This window comes from Echeneis naucrates, chromosome 13, assembly GCF_900963305.1.
Source record: "Echeneis naucrates chromosome 13, fEcheNa1.1, whole genome shotgun sequence".
NCBI classification, from domain to species: Eukaryota; Metazoa; Chordata; class Actinopteri; order Carangiformes; family Echeneidae; genus Echeneis; species Echeneis naucrates.
Window position 1 is genome coordinate 17,715,389 of NC_042523.1, and position 7,865 is coordinate 17,723,253.

Here is a 7,865-nt window from a genome sequence, read left to right on the forward strand (position 1 = left end):
CGGAGTAAGTGTGTTTAATTATTATGGAATATATAATTCAAATTTTATGCTTATTTATCTCCTGGGATAATTGATTTTCTGCTGTTGACTCAAACATTTGTAAGTTAGCGATAGTCAAATATTATCATTCACACTGTGTGTCAGTCTGGGTGGTCACAGCTGTTCAGGATGTTCTATACTGTGTTAAGCCTCAGGGGGGACATTTAAAATGCAGAATTTTTCTTGCTCTTATTCACCAGAATAAGGCGACTGGAAGCACACTCCAACAGCAGCTACAGCCTCGGGAACAAGCAAGTTATATACAAACATGCACACTCACACCTGAGCAGCTTCAGCCACGCAGGGAATCCGGCCTGCATGCTTTCCCCATCAGATGGGGATCACGGGAACGCATGCAGAAAGGACGCATTCCCATGTTGGAAAACTCAGAGGCAAAAATGAGTAAACATAATAATAGATTGCAAATTAGACTCATTAAAATGTGTTGATTACACACTATATTTACTCACTGCAAACGTATCTTTGATACAGACTATACACAGAGGCAGTTACAGACCAGCCTGCAGGCCCAAACATCAACACAAGGGGGCACCATCACCCTGTGCAGATTATTATTGCGCACTACGGAGGTATTATTACACACTTCAGTGCTGCTGTTCACCCAGATTTATGATGGAGAAAACCATTCGTGTGTATATGTTAAAAGAGATACTTAACGCTTTTACTGTTATACTGATGATCATTATTACAGATTTTGAATTTCCCACACACCTTGCAGCTGTAAGAGTGTCTGTGTGTGTGCGTGGGAGTGTGGGTGGTGGGGAGTTGACATGCTATCTATATCAAATAGACAAAGGCACCGTGATATGGGACAAATAATTAGTGCAGAGAGTGAGGGAGCAGAAAACGATCTCACAAGAGTGACAATAATCTTTACCGGCAGACAATTTAACTGTGACGTTGATTATCTCTAATGGGTGTATGTCTGATTAAGACGATGAACATGCCTGAACTGTATGGGACTGAAAAGGAATCGATAGGGTGTCCTACTGGTCTACAGCAAAAACACTTCTTCTGGAATAAAGAGAGAAGACTGCAATTACGGAAAAGGCAACAAAAACAAGGGAAAAAAAAGGCTTAAATGTGCTGCTATTTTAATTTTACAATTTTTTTCTTTCATTGACTTGATATATGAAGCAAATTTCCAAAGACGAAGCTGCAAACCTTATAAGCCACATTATTTAATATATGAGACTGCAGGCTAAGAAATACTCTGTGCCACAATATTCTTCAATTTTCAGCTCGAAAAAACTATCTAATCTATCTGATGTTGTTTCATCACATTCTGTAGATTCATTGTATCAATAAAAGATTTTTAAAAAGCAAGATGCAGAGGCAATTAAGTAGCCTGCAAGAGTTTTGTGAAGATGCACAAAAACATGCAAGCACATGAAATATACACATGGGCAGACACACACCCACCTACTTCCCCCCAGTGTCTTGTCTTTTGTTCCTAATTTAGCTCCCCCTCCTTCCCACTGTCTCTTTATTTCTTCCTTGATCACTCTCGACCTCTCTTTGTGCAACTCTGCTCTGCTGTTTAAAGTAGAACTTTTCATGAAGGCAAGTTCAGCTTTGTAAAGCGAGGGAAGAGAGAAAGGAGGAAAATATGTCAGACACATGAAAAGAAAGCAGAGTGAGGGTAATGACGCAGCAAATTTCAGAATGAGCAAAACCATGAATGTGCCTGCTGTTTTCCTGTCCCAGTGTATGTCTGTCTGCTGCCAGATGTGCATGTGTCAGGATTTGTATGAATCGTTTTCCTTCATTTCATGTCTCTTTGCTCCTTTTTGTCTGTTTTCTTCAAAGTAAAACACAAAAATCGTATCACCTATACCACACTAATGGATCAGAGTTTCCACATCCCTTAAGTATTTAGTAGGATTAACCACTGTGCCATTTCTGCTTCTCTGTACTGTATCAAATATGTAGAGCGCACAGAGCTGCACGTGGGGTTTCACATCACTGCCTGACCATTGGGGACCTTTAGGACCAGAAAATTTGTGAACCAACGTTAGTAACATCCCCCATGATATCATGATATCATTACATCGATAGCTCACAACGATATTCAGGCCATCTACTAAAATAAAATCTACCAACTGTGTTCTCTTTTCATTTCAATCATCATCATTACATTTAGTAATTAAACCAAATGCCAAAGTTTCATGACTGTGGATTTGTCGACTAAAACACAAAAAGGTCTGGAAGCCTACTGTGAGGTACCTGCCCAGCAACAAACAGCAGGCACATACTAGCTGGGGTTCATGTTTCAGCTGTGTTTGAGTACAACAAAAAAACTAAACCAAACAAAGCAAAACGGCTATCAGCCTCAGTCATTCTTGCACAAATGTACAGTTGCTGACAGCTGCAGACACAGACAACTGACTGGTTTACAACCGAGGTGCCAACCCTGAAAACTGAGTTTTCCCTGACTGACTGATCATCAATTGCCATCACTGAATAGCTGTTGAGGGACCAAGGCACCAGGGGATTAGGGCCCGACCACCTGCTGCAGACAGTGGATCCAAGCACGCACAATATACACCATAAACAACAGAGAGGAACTATAGAAAGTGTAGCTAAACAAGCTAAAAGATCTGAATAACAGCAGACAAAGCAGCAACAAGAACACAAAACGCTCACTGCAGCACAACAACAGCCCCGTTGCATGTTTTAACATATTTAAAATGTGATTATTTTGCATTTTACAAAAGTTTTTAAGTCCATGTTCTCACCAGTGTATGTTGATTGGGAGCCAAATGAATGACTTTCTGACCTTGTGCTGAGCCTGAGCTAACATAATACAACTCGTCTTCAACAGAATAATAATGTTGTGTGGTCTTGAAGGAGGAGAAAACTTATTCGTGCCTATTCTGTGGAATAAATTCTTAAAAAAAAAAAAAAAACATAAATAATTTACATTGCTCCACAATTAGATCTATGCAAAATTTACAGCACATTTTAAAGTGCATAAAAAAAGAACAATTACTCGCAAATGAGATGAGAAAGAGATTTTTTTATGTTATTTACCTCCATGACATAGACAGCGGTAGGAAACAGGAAGCTGCCGACGGCCAGGTGACAAGTTAAGGAAGCGTCGGAGGGCCAAAATAGAAGCACGCATTTAATGCGATTAAAAAAACAACAACAACAACATGGTAATCGATCACGACGGCCATAGTTGACACATAATGCAGTCACTTTAAAATTGCGGAAAAAGTCTTTGTCCTCAAATACATTTATAAGTGATGGTTATTGGGCACCAGTGGTTAGCACTGTGGCCTCACAGGAAAAAGGTTCTGGGTTTGAACCCCAGGTTTGTGATTTCCCATGGTAATCCTGCTACAATCCAAAAACACTCACATTTGAGTGACATTTGTGAGAATGTGAGTGGCTGTTTGTCTCTGTGTCGGCTCTTGGATCAACATGCAGATGACCCCCTCAAACAGATTCTCCTCAAACTCAGATCCAATGTTTATTTTCCATCTCATGCACAGAAGGTACGTTTGCAGTGACTGCACAGGCCGTCCACGCAGACATAAATAGATGGGTATGTGGGCCCCAGAGCCTCCGACACACCTTCCGATGAAGAAGCTGACATCAAGCGGACCCTCAGATGAAACAAATTTACACTGACTTGGCAATTCTTGAGGATCAGCTTTCTCTTGAGAAAATACGTTGAGCAGAAATACAGATGGATTTCTGCCAGCGGTTGGCTGAATTGATGTTTACTGTAATGCAGACAATCTTCTATACAAATAAAGAATCTTAGAAAGAGGAGAGGTGGAGCTGAAACACAACCTGCAGGGTATTCAGTCAGACACACGGGAGCAAGGTGGAACCAGAAGTCAACAGAATTTCAGCTCCAAACCACCAAGTCAGCAAACAATTACCGATAGATGGTAAAACAAGACTATTGGCTTTTTTCCTCAGCCTTTGAACTGAAAAGTTCAATTATGTTGATTTGTTGTGACAGTGGAAAGCACCCAGAACTGGATGGCCACAGAGAGGTTTTCCTGCAAGAGAAGCTAGACAGAATATGCATAGCCTTATGCATTATATGATAAGACTAATCTTCTTGACAGTGGCAGGCTGTGTTGGCGGCATGCTACCAGTGCTCTGCTATAGCTGCCTCTCTAGTTACCTCTGTTTCCGTTGTTGATATGGCTGTTTGATAACGTCGTCATGGCTGATATATGCTTCATCATATTTGGCGTGAATGACATCATATCCATTTTACATTACATTAAAACTCATTTGGAGTCAATCTAACAGAGCCTTTTGGAATCCAGACCTCATCTGAGACTCTAAGGTCTGTCCCATGACCTGGATGGGTCAGAGTTTGTTTTTTGTTTTTGTTTTTTTACGATATTGAGATGAAAGAGCTGCAGAATTTTTGCATTTCTACAAATCAATAATCAACATAACTAAAGTTGCTCTTTAATGAGTTTACCAAAATAAAGGTCTCATCCTGCACAATTTCACACTCCCACACACACACACATGTCCATGCAGACATCTGGCACAGATGGCGGCACTGGGTGATGCTGGAAGCCATAAGGACAGCTCTAACCAGCTCCACACAACACACACAGATACATGTAACAGTTTACATATGTACGCCCTTCCTCCCAACCGAAACACATACAAACACACACACACGCTTTTTATTTGCCTGGTTTCACAAACAGAATTTGGCTGATGCTTGATTATTTGTAAAAAAATTTGGTTGCCATTTGTCAAACAACATTTCCATTTCAAATCTGAATGTTTTTTACACAGCATTTTTGGTCTCTGTGTGTGAACATCGGTGCAGTCATATGAACACACACACCATACAGTCTTAGCAGGTTCCTCCACATGGGAGCCTTAAGTGTTCTGAAATCTGCTGTAGCTGTACTGTGAACAGTGTTGAGTGTAAGCATGTGTAACAAAAACCTTGCTTGGACGTACATTTTTCTGCAGGATTTGTTTTTGTTTTTTCTTTGCGAGACAGATGGGGCGAAGAGAGCGAGACAGTGTGTGTGTGTGTTATGTGTGCATGCATATGAGAAAATATGAATGTACTATGTGTGTATTATTTATGTTTCAGGGTTATGAATGGTGTTCACATGTCCTGGGAGCTTTCCTCTCCCAGAGCCTGTCCACTCTCTGTTCTGGAAGCTTCTCGTATTGAACAAGGAGAGAAAAAAAAAAAAAAAGACAGCAAAGGAGAGCACAAGAGAGAGGGATGAGGAGATGTGATGATGGCATATGGGATGGGATGGTGTTGGGGGTGGGGTTGGCCAGATAACGGAAGGTAAGGTGGGATGAGGTGTGGGGGTGAGGAAGCAAAGGGTGAAAACTGGAGGAGAGGAAAAGGAGGGAGACAGAGAAGGGCAAATATAGAGAGACTAGGTACAGAGAAGGGGGGAGGAAGGGAGGAAAATGAGGGAAATAGAGTGGGAGAGACAGGGACAGGAGGAGGAGGAGGAGGAGGGAGAGAAAAGGGATGCTGCATTTTAGTGATAGCACAGACTGGGGCTGCAGGAGCAGACAGAGGGATGGAGAGAATCGATGAGAGAGGTAGAAATTAAGAAAGAGGAGGGGAGCAGTGCATTGTCAGAGAGAGCACAACAGGATTCCCATGCAGGTAAAAAAGACAAAAACATGAAATAGCCATGAATGAGAGGGTGATTTGGGTGGTGTGGACTAATACATAATAGGAGAGGCCCTTTCTTCCATGACAGCTGCACGAAATCATTTCCTCCATGTCATAGAAGAGCAGTCAGTCCGCCAAACCATTCATCTGTCCCTCCATAAATCCATGTGCGCCCATCTCTCTCTCCCTCTATCCACCACCTCACTCTCAATTCATCCATGTGCCGCCATACACTCATCCCTCATCCCTCCATCCATTCTCTTCATACTATCCCTTCCCCGGCAAGCTCCTCCTCTCGCTTCTCTCTTTATCCATCTTACAATCATCTCTCCATTCCACTCACACACAAGCTTTTCTCCACAAGCTCCCTCGTCCCCCTCTTCTTCACCCTCCTCCTCCTCCTCCTCCTTCTCCTCCTCCCTGCCTCCTCCATATCTCCTCTGCTGTCACTTCCTTCCACAGATCCTGAAGGCATCTCTTTTCTTTTTTTTTTTTTTTTTTCATTTATTCATCTCCACATCCTTCTCCAGTCTTTGTGTATTGGTTCTTGGAGTCTCTCGCAGCTGTTGTACTTTGGTGTTTTTCAGGGAATGTTTACCACTGTTTTATCCTATATTTTTCTCTCTTTTTTCCTCCAGACTGTCACAAATGTGGACTTGAAAAAACAGCCGCAGCGAGGGATTAAAAATGCGGGGCGATGGGGAAGGAACTTGCACCATTGACCACAGCAAGTAAAAAGACATTTTCCCTGCACTGAGAAGAAGAAAAGAAGCTACTTGTTATAAAACTGAGAGATTGTCAGCAGCAGCACGATCACAGAGAGAAGCAGACAAACGTTTGGAGGCAGACTTCTGCCTCTGTGGGGGAAAGTGTGACTCCTTCTTCCTATTTTCTCTCTTTGCTTGACTGTCTATCCACAGGCTGTCCTTCCATCTGTCTCAGCAGGATGTAGAAGCATCGTTTTGGTGGTTAGGACACAGAGAAGTGCTGAACAGATCCCGGTGTGTTGCTAGATAGAGGAGACAGAAAAAAACAGAGGAACATTTGCAAGCTTCTGGAAGGGAAAGGGAGGCGAGAGAGCTGTATGACTCAGAGTACAGCAGCTAGAAAATTGTGTATTCCGCATGCAAGGAAGGAGGTAGAGGGGGATTGGAGGAGCCCCGAGAGTGATATAGGAGGAAAAATAGAGGAAGACTTGATCAGAATTGAGCAGTCATTAGACAGAGGAAGGACAGGATGAGGGCAGAAGCAGCCACACTGGCAGGCGGTGAGTGAGATATAGGCCAAGTGAATCAGCTTGCTACAGGGACAGGAAGGCGAGAAGAGGGTCAGTCAGTGGAGCGTTTGGTATGACTGAAGCCAGTTGAGGGAAGGTTGAGTGAACTTTCGCTGCAGGGTAAAAAGTTGACATCGAACTGCAGAGGACAGAAGGACAGGCTTAATGAAAAACTACTTCAGCAGCCACTGGGGAGAATGTCCTGTGTGACTACGTCTTGCTACAGGGACTGAACATGACTGAAGTTTGCATAGGGGGGTGCGGCGCTGATCGAAGTGAAGAGAGAAAACGGTATGGACAGTGGAGAGGTTAAAGAACAAACGGATGCCAAGGAACTTTACATCACAAGCGTGAGCGATCGCTAAAAAGCCCAGAAGAACAGCCAAACTGGAAACAATACAGACCAGAGGAGTTGTTGCCCAACGCACAACAGGAACAAGGAAATTCTAACTGTGACAGCAACACAGCAAGAGGGTGGTGTTAAATATTGATACCAACTTGTCACTCTCTTGCGCCACAGAGATGGAAGCAGAAAGAAGAAATACTTGATTTTTTTAATTTTTTTATATTATTATTTAAGGGATATTTACCGGACTCTTGAAAGTGTGTTAAAAGACAGCTGAGTGTGAAGTTGAGATGCTGCTGTCTGGAAGACCAGACCTCCCAAATAGTCAAAACTTAGTTTCCTGGAGGGCTTTCTTTAATTTATTTGTTTGTTTGTTTTGGTAGTTTTTTTTGTTTCATTTTTTTAGTATTTTTTTTTTTTTATTTCTTGGCCAGCTGCCCAATTTCCTGGGGAGTGTGGAGTGATTACAGGAAAAGACTGAAAGGGATCAATACCTGAATGATCACTCCAGGACTGGAACTTTTTTTTTTCTTCTCCAG